This window comes from Notechis scutatus, chromosome Z (genome assembly GCF_049901735.1).
Source record: "Notechis scutatus isolate UNSWTSFEM ecotype Mainland chromosome Z, rNotScu1.2, whole genome shotgun sequence".
In the NCBI taxonomy this organism is placed as follows: Eukaryota; Metazoa; Chordata; class Lepidosauria; order Squamata; family Elapidae; genus Notechis; species Notechis scutatus.
The window spans coordinates 103,314,402-103,326,659 of NC_142025.1; the positions used below are offsets into that span (position 1 = coordinate 103,314,402).

Below are 12,258 nucleotides of genomic sequence, written 5' to 3' on the forward strand. Positions count from 1 at the left end.
GATCTGATCAGAAACACATTTCTCTTGCTTTTCTTTCAGGATGTTCTATTTGGTTCCTTTGATAATTGTCTTCCTCTTGCTAGCTTTATAATTGCATATAGTATGGGTTTAACCCTCTCTTTGACTTTCCATTTAGCTTACTGCAAAGTGGGCCCAAACTTCTAATATCTCCCCTTTTCTCTCAAATTCATTTGACTATAAAAACATAAATGGAGTCTGTTCACATTTGTTCACATTATCCAATATAATTTGACATTATTTTATCATTAAGATGTACAAGATAATATACATTTCAAGTGTTTTGTTTCTCATTCTAAAATGTTCTATATTAAAAAGAAAACCTCCCACCCTCCAAAAGATGTAAAGCAAGGCCTTGTATTCTGAATTGCAAGGAAAGTTTATGTAACCAGATTATGAATCAGATCATCTTCTTCAGACTTGATCTATGTGAACATCTATTTCTCCATTTAAAATACTTTGTATTTTAAAAAAAGATTTAGCTCCTTTTTCTAGTTTCATGCCTTCTACCCAGTGGTGGGATTCAATTTTTTTTACTACTAGTTCTGTGGGCGTGGCTTGGTGGGCGTGGCAGGGAAAGGATACTGCAAAATCTCCATTTCCACCCCACTCCAGGGGAAAGATACTGCAAAATCCCATTCTCTCCCCACCCCACTAACCTGCTTTCTGTGCAGGGCAACAAAAGAAGACCCAGCCAATCAGCTGGGAATTGGAAGGCAGAGAATAGATAGGGACGGGGACAGTCAGAGGTGGCATTTGCTGGTTCTCCGAACTACTCAAAATTTCCGCTACCAGTTCTCCAGAACTGGTCAGAACCTGCTGAATACCTCCTCTGCTTCTGCCTAAAGGGCTGTGATTCAAGATTCTTTGTTCTAGCCCATCTTTTTCACATTGATTTGGAAAAAGGGCTAAACTAGGTTTAATATTTGTGCTAGCATTCCACAGATGAGAAATGTGCAGCTTTCCCACCCACCCCCACCCCATAGGGTCAGGAACTAAGACTGATCTACCATAACTGGCTTTTTGAACAACTGCTAAGGTGACCTCTGAAATTTATTCAGAATTTTGCAGTCCATGTATAGTAGTTCTTGGCTTTTGAGTTGTGTGCTAGAGCAGGGTCGCCAACCTTTTGGACCTCAGGGACCACCAAACTCATAATTTTAAATCTCACGGACCGCTAATATGAATTTTGACTGACCGTGGCTGCAGGAAAAAAGTCTGCAGGAAAATTCCCCAGCCCATTTTTCTATCAATCGATCATTCTTTATTTGGGATCACAGCATACCATCTCCAGCTCCGTTCTCAGGGGGAGAGAGAGACTTTTGGCTTTATGCAAGGAAAGCAGCAGAAGTCTTTCTTTCTCTCCCCTAAACTCTGCCAGAAATGAGTCTTTGCCAGCGCAGCCTCTTGAAGCAGGATTCCTTGCAGGGTCCCAAAGACTCATTTCTGGCGGAGTTTGAAGGACAGAAAAAAAGACTTGCTGCTTTCCTTGTGTGCAGTCAAAAGCAGGAGCGGAAAGAAGCAGTCCGGCAAGGCACGTGGAGCGAGTGGGGCAAGTTCTCCCACTCCACTCTTTGCCCCCTCCCTTCACTACTTCGTGTTGTTCACAATGCAAGCGATGCAAGCCTTGTGTTCCCACAGACCATTTGGGCGGCGCTGCCTTGTGTTCCCGCACAGCCTGGATTAATTGCTTTGGGGGATGCTTTGGGAATGACATTTCTCTGCAGACCACCAAAATTTTCTCATGGACCACCAGTGGTCCCCGGCCCACCAGTAGGCAACCACTATGCTAGAGGCTATACTCCATAAAATTGTCAGGATCTGGATAAAAACTTTAAATTAACTAATTACAACTAATTAAGCAGAGTGTAATATTTGTTATAATTTTGTTCGATGATTGTATGAAATAAATGAAACAAGAAACAGACATTGGTGTATTTTTCCACTCAGACTCCTAGGATATATTAGCAAAACCAAATTTATATCAACTTACAGTAGACTGGCAAAGATATGCAAAAATTCAGAGAACGGTATGCCTAAAGCATTCAGTAGAAATTTTTTCACCATTACTAATCTTAAAGACTACAATAAATATAGCCGAAAACTTATATTTGGAGTAGAGTTTAAAAATGATTGTCCCAGCTAATTCTAAGAGGCCCAATATTACTAAAATATTTCATTATGCTTACTGAATTACAGAAGCTAAAAGAAAAAGTTAGTTGAGACCAAATCTGTAGCCAGAAAAAGTATGGGCAGATGACTTTCATGCAAATGGAACAGCACTCTGTGTATGTGTGTATTTTGTGTAAGTGAATTTTAGGTAATACTGTTCCATTTGAAAGTAAAGCCCTCCTTTGGATTATTTTCAATTTGTATATATTATCACACACAACACATGTATAGGTGTTTATGTGATAGTGTGTGCATGTGTGTATGTTTGTGTGTTTCAAATGGAAAACAATTGAAAAAAAATGGAGTAAATTAAAAATAAATTGGCTCAATACACCTTTAATCTTGCATGAATGTCTATAGAATGAAAGCTTGGATATTTGAAATCTCACAGAGGCCTTTTGAAAATTGACCTGGCTTTACAATTCTGTTTTGTGTAATTGCTTGACATCATTACCAATCTTCTAAGGAAATGCCTTTACCTGGTGTTTTCCCCCTTCATGTGAAAGAATAGGATTTCCACAAATAACAGTACTGGTAAATAATGAATATGATAAAAAATGAAATACATTTTATTGAGCTATTTTCTGGGCCTGTATTGCTGAAGCTTAAAATTAAAAAAATATTACCCATGCAATCAGATTTTTTAAAAAAGGCAAAGAGAAAATGTCAAATTACATTTTCAGGACTTTTTTTATTTTAAATATTTAGTAGTAATAGTTGTAAGAAAACATTTGATAGTAAAAGAGAGAATTTAATATACAGTACATTAGCTCAAATCATCAGGTTATAAGAATACTACAAAGGATAAGGTAAGGTTTTCAAGGCAAGTTACAATAATATTATCAGGAAAGATAGAAAAGTCAACATGATGATTGTAACAGTGTGATTAACACACAGTCCCTTTATATGCAGATGTAGAAAAGAGATAGGACTTTGATCATGCTGTTACCGCCTTTTTGACCTTTTTCTTACCACCAACAGCGGGTACTAGATCCCAAAATGATGAAGCTCCTTTAATATAAACTTAGCTCTGATGTAAAATAAGTGCCAGGTTCCAGGAAAAAAAAAACCTAACTATTTAGTTAGCATGCACAAAGACTGTAAATATTGGAAACAATATAGAATTAATTAGCAGGCTCAGAAAAGACATTAAGCTTAGCGCTGCTCTTTCCTATTTTTTCTACTTTACTAAAGAACAGACAGCCTTTGAATCAGATATACTTTTACCAATTTTGTTACCTGAAAAATCCTGCTTCCAGCAAATTCTATCTTAATCTAAGGCTGAGCAAAAATGTTAAATCTTAAATTTTCAATCTTCTTCAAATGAACTGTGAAGAGCATCGAGGCATAATAATCTCATCCAGTAATTTCTACCTGATTTTAAAAGGAAAAGAAAAAACCCTTTTTTCCAAGAAAAAGAAAGTTAGGGAAATCCCCTTGCTGTTTTTCTTCTCCTGCTTGAGAATGAGAAAAATTGCTGGAAGTTTGGGTCACAATAGGTATGCTTCATTTATGGATTCTATTCAGAAATGTTTATAGTTAGATATCAATTTAGCCAGGTGCATTTCGTCCAAATGGGGAAAAACCTCTCCTCTGGGCCTTTTTTCTTCCAATGTGAGAATTTAATGAAAAAATATTTATCCAATGAAAGACCACAGAGCCACATAAATGGGAATATTATAGACATAATCTCCAGTGCATTTCACTGTTTAGTATCTGATGGCTATAAGTATTTTTACCAGCTGATGCTGATTTGCCAAATACAATACTATTTAAATAAAACAGGCCTTGCATGAAATTTGACCCTAAATTTCTAAATCTTTCTCTATATTTGATGTTCTTTTTTCTTCTTACAGAATAATTTTTAATTTGTACTACAGGATGACAATCAGGATACTATCTAGTGTGTCACTACATAGCTTTTCAAGGTTCTATATCAGCCTTAAACTTAGTGCCTTGTGGATGACTATAGCACAAACTAGGCTGTCATATTTACACTGCAAAATCTGGATGATCTCTAAATGACAGTAAAGCGACAGAAACTCTAATTCTTGCCATTTAAAAATTATCTGGATATTTGTAGTGCCTAATTACACGTCCATTATTCCCAGTCATCATGTCAAAAGAGGAAATATGTAGCTTACCTGGAAGTCTCATTCCTTGATTTTCTGCAAGGTGAAAATATTTTTTTAAAAAATATCAACAAGCTTTTGCTTGCGTTCATTGCAGCTATTTTCTAAACTAATTCTGCCCCTGCTCCCCATTGGCTTCACAACAACCTATGTTTGAGGGAACTGTAAAATATAATTTCATTATTCCTGGTTTCAAATGAGGAACATTTGTACGCACTCTGGATCCTATCTATGCTTTCTGACTACCTACTATAATGGAAGGAAGGTTTATCTACTGGCGTTGCTTCTTTGTGCAACTTATGAAATATATTGGTTTGTTAAGTCATATCAACTGTGAAACTATGTTGTAGTTCATGCCCATATCCTAGTTTCTTCACATTACGCTCTTGCATGGGATTCCTATTTATATAAAATCTCAGTGTATTGTTGGGCTCACAACTGTGACTTCTATTCTTAACATTCCATGTTAAAGTGGCACCTTTAGTTATCAGAGAATTGTATTCTGACTTGGCAATTTATGAACTATTTTTGCCTAATTTATGACCTATTTAATTTGTATAAGGGTTTTTAAAGAGGTAAATATTATCTCAATATTATTATTTTTATAATTTGCCAGGAAAGCAGATCTTTCATATCCTCATTAAACTCTGAAAAGTAATTACTGCTACAAGTGTGATTATCTCTCTTACCCACCTTCCCAAACAAATCTCTTCCTGTTAGTTGACCAATAGTGCCATCTATTGCCAAGCAATTCACTTTAAAAAACTCTTTCCTAATATATATGGTTTTGTTTATACATCACATTTAGAAATTGTCCATATTCCTCACAGAATGACTCTGGGCGGTATACAAGTAAAAACATAAAATCGGTACATTTATTTGGAGGCAATTAAGAATACAATAATTAAAATTAAAATACAAGGAAAAGAAATCACTGTGCTAACCAATCCCACAGCTGCATGCCCCTCTGTGGGTCCCAAATAGCTCAACAGAGATAAGTCTTCAGACATTCTTGAAGGCCAGGAAAGTGGGGGCCCATCTCATCTCTGGAGGACAAGGTTTCAAAGGGCAGGGCCAATGGCATGGAAGCCTCTCTTCTTAGACCAACATTCTAAATGTGATATATAAAAAATATCATTTTGTGCAGTTAATAAAAGCTTCTATGAGCTAAGATATCAACAAGAAATATTAAGTCAATAGGCTGGATTTAGAAACTGAAAGCAAATACAAAAAATGGCAAATCCATGAAATCAACAGGGGTTTTGATTTATTTTATTTTTCTAACTGGTATTCTGAAAAAGCTGTGTGCAGCCTTTCCTCTTTTCTTCTTTTTATTTTTGCGATAATAATAACAAGTGATAACGTAGGAAGATTATAAATAGAACTCCAAATGACTTGCTATAAAATTTTATCAATTGAGTGAGATATTGTCATAATACAAATTTGAATGGATTACTGAAGATTATTCTGTCTTTGTTTTCATGGTGATGTCTATTTCACTTATTGTATTCTCTTCCATACCTCCTTTGATATTTTTTCTCTAAATAGGATGTATAATTGACATATTTACAGAGCTGATTTTTTTATATCCGATTCTTTACAGAACACAGAATTTACACAAAGCTCTGAATATTTGGGGGAATTATTCAATGACAACTATCCTCTGCTTATAAAAATGGTATTTGAAAGCACATCATATAGGTAGTCCTTGACTTACCACCACAATTGAGCCCCAAATTAGGTGAGGTTGGCCCCATTTTATGACCTTTTTTGCCACAGTTAAGCAAATCACTGCAGTTATTAAGTAAAATCAAGGTGTTTTAAGCATATCTGACTTCCCACATTGACTTACCTTGTCAGAAGCCAGCTGAGGTTATAAATAGTGATCACATGACTCAGAACAGTGCAACTGTCATAAATGCAAGCCAGTTGCCATGCACCTTAATTTTGATCACTTGACCACGGGATGCTGCTGCAATCATAAGTGTTAAAACTGGTCATAAATCGCTTTTTCTGTGTCATTGTAACTTCAGTCACTAAATAAACAATTGTAACTATTATTAGTATTATATTATAAAATAAAAAAATGGTCTTACTAAAGAGATACTTCTATACTCAGCATATTTTTTCCCTAACCATTTAAGTACCAACTTTTAAGCTTCTTCACCCCACCTTCTATAGGCAAGAGGGAGAATGAAAAACATTTTGCTATATTGTATACTGTCTTGACACAAATTGCTATGGTAGCCCCTACTTCCTCATACTACAGTAATAGGATGGGGAAATGGCAGATATCTGCCCCTCTAGGTGCTCCCTTAAATCCTGTTTTTCAAGGCAAAATTGATTTGGCTTCTTCCTTGGGCAAAGGCAACCAAGGCTGCCATTAACTATAACCATAACTGAGCTCTCTCTGAGTAAGTCACTTAATTCAGTTAAGTCACTTAATTCACACAAAACTAGAGAAGTCAGGAGTAATGCTGTTCCAGGCTCTGCCACAAGGGAACAAAGAATAAGCGAACTAGACATACTTGTTCGTAAATGGCAAAAACTGGCACGCCTGAACCTTGACGTGAAGCAATCAGACTCAGACTCGAATAGAACTAGTTTAGAGTAAATGTTTGGCGGATTGCTGGCCTTTCAAAAGATACAAAGATTCGTTCGTGGCACAAAGCGAGCGTTCTCACGACCCGCGAAAGAGCGCTAACAAACAGCCCGGAGGCGCAAAGGCAAGCGGGCGAGGGCCATCTCATTCATCAAGGGAAAACAAAAACAAATAGTTTCCTGTGAGCTGTTCAATCTTTCCTTCACTCAGATAAAAACCCTTGGATCATTGTGTTACAACTTCCTGTTTACAGAGTAATAGCGATCTGCTTTTCAAACAGCGATAAATTCCTCTCTGCCAGTTAAACAATTAACCCGTTCCTTGCAGACTCGTAATACTACCTCATTACCTCAAATCTTACAACTTTTCTACCTCATCAGCTATATCAACGATTAGATAATCAATTTCTATAAAATATTTTATTAATGGTTTAACTGATTTATTGTTTTTAATTGATTAGTGTGATTAGAGTGTTTAGTGCAAATAGTGTGATTACTGACTAGTTTAAAAGATCAAAATCCATGTAATTTAATTGAATAGCAAAATCATTGATCTAGTGAATTTAAATGAACAGTGTGGTTAATAATTAGTGAATTTAAATGAACAGTGTGGTTAATGATTAGTGTAATTAATTGATTAATGATTAGAGTAATTAACTATTCAGGCTGATTGTTGCTCAGGAATATTATCTGACTTGAGAGATTACTGCAATTGATTGTTTGATATAATATTGGCTATATAGATTACCCAAAATTGTTCCTCTAATTAATTCAATCAACGTACTATTTTAACAATCCTACCATGCCAAAAAGAAAATCCTACGTCAAACCACAACCTAAAGAGAAGATGATCCCCACCAGTGAACCACAAGACTCCTGCACATGCCTTAAATGCTACAAAAATCTAAAGGATAATGAAAACTCCATCAAATGTTCTCTGTGTAAAAATACACTCATCATGACTGCTTGGGATTACCTGAGCAGATGATTCAATACCTAAAATCATCCAATGAGTTTCCACATATCTGCAAATCATGCAGACCCAAACTGGATCTGCCTGAAAGAGTTGATACCATTGAAACCATTGAAACATCCCCTACCATCGAAACCATTACAACATCCTCAACATCATAGTAGCATCCCTGGACGCCGTAAAAGAAAGAATATCCAACCTTGAAAAAAAGGACACAACGCAAAAACCTGAACATCCAATAGCTACTAACCACATCTCTACCAATCAACCACAATCCAATCCACAACCCAATCCACAAATAAACACAACCCAGACAAATATTGATATCCCAATTCTCATCAGAGAAGCCGTTGAGCGTGAACGGAAACGCCCAAACGCCATCTTATTTGGTCTAGAAGACATCAATGTCAATGATGACATCACAACTGTCCGAAACATCATCAGAAATTATCAAGCATCAACCATCTCCGCTGATGAAATACTTGACATTTCCCACATTGACCGAGAGCTCAAAAATAGAGATGGCTCTGTGGCCCCACGCTTGTGCAGGGTCATTTGCAAAAATGAATCAAGCAAACGTAAATTCATTTATACTATAAACTCACTCGCCAAAACCAACACCATCCATAAGAACCTCCGTTGCCGCCCTGACCTAACCATACAGCAACGTGCCCGCTCCCGTGCACTCCGCATCGAACTCAAAAACCGTCTAGATAATGGAGAGAAGGACCTGTACATTGACTACCATGCTGACTGTATCAAAAGTAAACCACTCAACCCAATACTCAGCTTTTACCCTCAACCACAACCCTACCTCAACCCATCCACCATCACCCAAGACTAGGCACGCACGCCCCCAACTACCTCAATTCCAACTACTGCCGGCCTTAAATGCAAACTACTCAATGCAAGAAGCCTCGTGAATAAAATACCTGAATTTCTCTTCCTCCTAAATATGGCTAACTTCGACATTATATTTGTCTGTGAAACATGGCTCAATGCATCTCTCCCGACTCCATTACCACAGTAAGAGACTATCATGTTTACAGATCAGATCGTGAAAATCGTCGAGGAGGTGGAGTTGCTATATTCTATAAAAATCCTTACATCTAAAAATATCCAAGTTACCCAGGAGTTTGCCCTTCCTGAAACCATCATCTGTGAACTATCCTCAAATATCACAATTCGATTCTTACTATGTTACAGAGCACCTGATTACGACATCGAACATGTAAACAAGCTAAATACATTACTAACATGGGCTGCATCCTGCCCATACCCTTTTATCCTTCTTGGTGATTTCAATCTACCTCATATTAACTGGACCCTAAATGATTGTACAACTGAAATCATACACACAACCTTCTACAATGCTATTACAAATCTGGGACTGGAACAACTAGTAACCAACAACACTAGACTAAACAACTGCCTCGATCTCATCTTCTGCAACAGTTTGAACCTAATCTACGGAATACAATCTAAAGAACCCTTTTCCAGTAGTGACCACAATATGATCGACTTTTGTCTCAACATACATCCACACAAAAATCACCACAATGATGTAATCCCCTATTGTAACTTCAAAAAAGGCAACTATGATCTTATAGACAACGATCTCTCATCCCTTGATTGGCAATCTCTATTCACTGGATGCAATACTGTTGAAGACCATTATAACATATTTTTACTTGAAGTCAAAAGAGTCATCAAACTATATGTACCAACAACAACTCCCAAAACAAAACAAAAAGCAGATTACCCATATCAATAAGGAAACTTCAATCCAAAAAGAGATCACTCTGGCGGAAAAACAAATCTGATCATTGCTGCAATTTCAAAAACCGATACAAAAATCTATGCCACCAGATAAAGACCGAATGCACCAATTATCACATTAAACAAGAGGAAAACCTTCTAAGCACCAATTCCACCCGTGCTTTTTACAATTTTGTAAACAACAAACTAAAAGACTCAAGGTCCATCCCTCCCTTGATAGGACCTGATGGTAAAGACTGCAACGACGACACCATTAAAGCCAACATCTTTAACACATTCTTCGGCTCAGTATTTGTAAACAGCAATGGATCATGCCCAATATTTCCTAGCCGTACCACAGATAACAACAATGATCTAATACATATCGATTTCACAGAAGACAATGTTGAAAAAGCAATACGCAACCTAAAACCATCTCTATCTATTGGACCGGACGGAATATGTGCCTACTTCTTAAGAAAGCTATCCTCTGCCATAGCCAAACCTCTAAGCATAATCTTTGAAAAATCTTTCAGAACCAGCTCCTTGCCTAACCTATGGTCACAAGCCACAGTCATCCCCATCTTCAAAAAGGGAGACCCAAGCCTAGTTGAAAACTACAGGCCAATCTCCTTATGCTGCGTCACCTGTAAAGTCATGGAATCAATTATTAACCAATCCATCATCCTTCACTTAGAGACAAATAACCTACTCTCCAATAAACAATTTGGTTTCAGGAAAAAACTATCCTGTAATCTGCAACTCTTACACTGCAAAAACATATGGACGACACAACTCGACCAGGGCAAAACAATAGACGCAATCTACATAGACTTCTGTAAAGCCTTTGATTCAGTGGTACACGACAAACTACTCCTAAAAATAAAATCCTATGGTATCTCTGGACAACTGAATAACTGGATAGAAGCATTCCTGTCAAACAGACAACAAATGGTCAAAATCGGGAGCGTCCTATCAAATCCAGTACCTGTCAATAGTGGTGTTCCCCAAGGCAGTGTTCTAGGACCAACTCTCTTCATACTCTACATAAACGACCTCTGTGATCATATTAAGAGCAATTGTGTACTCTTCGCTGATGACGTAAAGCTGTTCAATACCACAGACAATACTGCTACCCTTCAAAAAGATCTTGACTATGTATCCGAATGGTCAAACAAATGGCAACTTCAAATCTCAACAAATAAATGCTCTGTCTTACATATTGGCAAAAAAATCAGAAAATAAAATACAAGCTGAATAGTCAAGATCTTGTTGATGACCCAAGCTCTGTAAAGGACCTTGGAATACTCACCTCTAATGATCTAAGTGCTAGAGCACACTGCAACTACATAGCCAAAAAGGCATTAAGAGTTGTTAACCTAATCCTACGTAGCTTTTTCTCTGGTAATATCACACTACTAACCAGAGCATACAAAACATTTGCTAGACCAATACTCGAATACAGTTCATCAGTCTGGAATCCACACTACGTATCTGATATTAGCACAATTGAGAAAGTCCAGAAATATTTCACAAGAAGAGTTCTCCACTCCTCTACTCGTGCAGAATACCTTATGCCACCAGACTTGAAATTCTAGAACTAGAAAACCTTGAATTACGCCGTCTTCGGTCTGACTTAAGCATGGTATACAAAATCATACATTGCAATGTCCTACCTGTCAATGAATACTTCAGCTTCAACCATAACAACACAAGAGCACACAATAGATACAAACTCAAAGTAAACCGCACCAAACTTGATTGCAGGAAATACGACTTCAGCAATAGAGTGGTCAATGTCTGGAATACTCTACCCGACTCTGTAGTTTCTTCCCCAAACCCCAAAAACTTTCACCTTAGACTGTCTACTATTGACCTCACCCCTTTCCTAAGAGGTCTGTAGGGGGCGTGCATAAGCGCACCAACGTGCCTACCGTCCCTGTCCTATTGTTTCTCCTATTCTTTTATTTTTCTTATATGTAACCATTTCATGTATTCACAACTATGTATACATTTATACTTACTATCTTGTAAACAATTGGCAAATCAAATAAATAAATAAAATAAATAAATAAATCCAAGGCAACCTTTCGTAGCTGGCTGGATAACCGGGGTCCAAATCTACGGGAAAACATCGGGTCAGGGGAGGCTTTCCATTCCTTGATTATTTCTTATTACAGAAATACAAACGCAGATTTATACTCCTATAGCGTTTTAGGTAGCAGTTAATAAGGTAATTTGGAAATTTAGCTTTCCTCTTGGACAAGCGCCTCCCCCCCCCTTTTTTTTTGTAAAAGCCTTAATAATAAATTAAAAAGGGTTTTATTTATTTGGTTGTAAGGTACAAATCAAATCTCGGGAAAGTTGCACAGGATTTTCCGTTGCCATCACTTGAATCAGTGCCCAATTCAGACAGCTAGGATCAATCCTTTACCACCGCTGACTGACGTACACGTTTACATCTATAGAACAATACAGTGTATTGGGGAAAACGACTTCCTGTCCAACCACCTAATTAAAAAGAAAAAGAAAACCTTGCGCGGAATGATCAAGTGACTGCAACGAATCAAGAACCGACGCGTAAGGATTCAAGGGTGGTGATGG

The 12,258-nt window shown here is 37.3% G+C and overlaps 1 long non-coding RNA gene across 1 annotated transcript; it reads right to left on the bottom strand.

The window, feature by feature from the left end:
- Nucleotides 1–2,743: 2,743 nt before the first annotated feature.
- On the bottom strand, nt 2,744–12,258 carry LOC148129033 (uncharacterized). Its single transcript, XR_015746092.1, has 5 exons — nt 12,189–12,258; nt 11,742–11,775; nt 6,847–6,911; nt 6,175–6,291; nt 2,744–5,433 (listed from the first exon to the last, which is right to left on the bottom strand). It is a non-coding gene; the product is annotated as an uncharacterized LOC148129033 (long non-coding RNA).